Genomic DNA, 244 nt, shown 5'->3' on the forward strand with positions numbered 1-244 from the left:
TCATTGCTGCAGGTCTATCATCTCATTTATTGGATGGTATCATTTTACTGAGCCCGGTCTGAAGCAGCAAACATCTAACCTAGTTGTTCGCTTTCATAGCAGCAGTAACAGCAGCGGGAGCTATCATCTGATAGTTTGCTTGCAGCCGGTTCAAGTTGGCAATGTCACCCAAGCTGATTTGAGACGCAGACATTTTTGCTGACTGGAGTCAGGCTATCTTTTCCAGTTTGCTGGAATAGACACA

Source organism: Podarcis vaucheri (assembly GCF_965113315.1).
Source record: "Podarcis vaucheri genome assembly, chromosome: 4".
NCBI lineage: Eukaryota > Metazoa > Chordata > Lepidosauria > Squamata > Lacertidae > Podarcis > Podarcis vaucheri.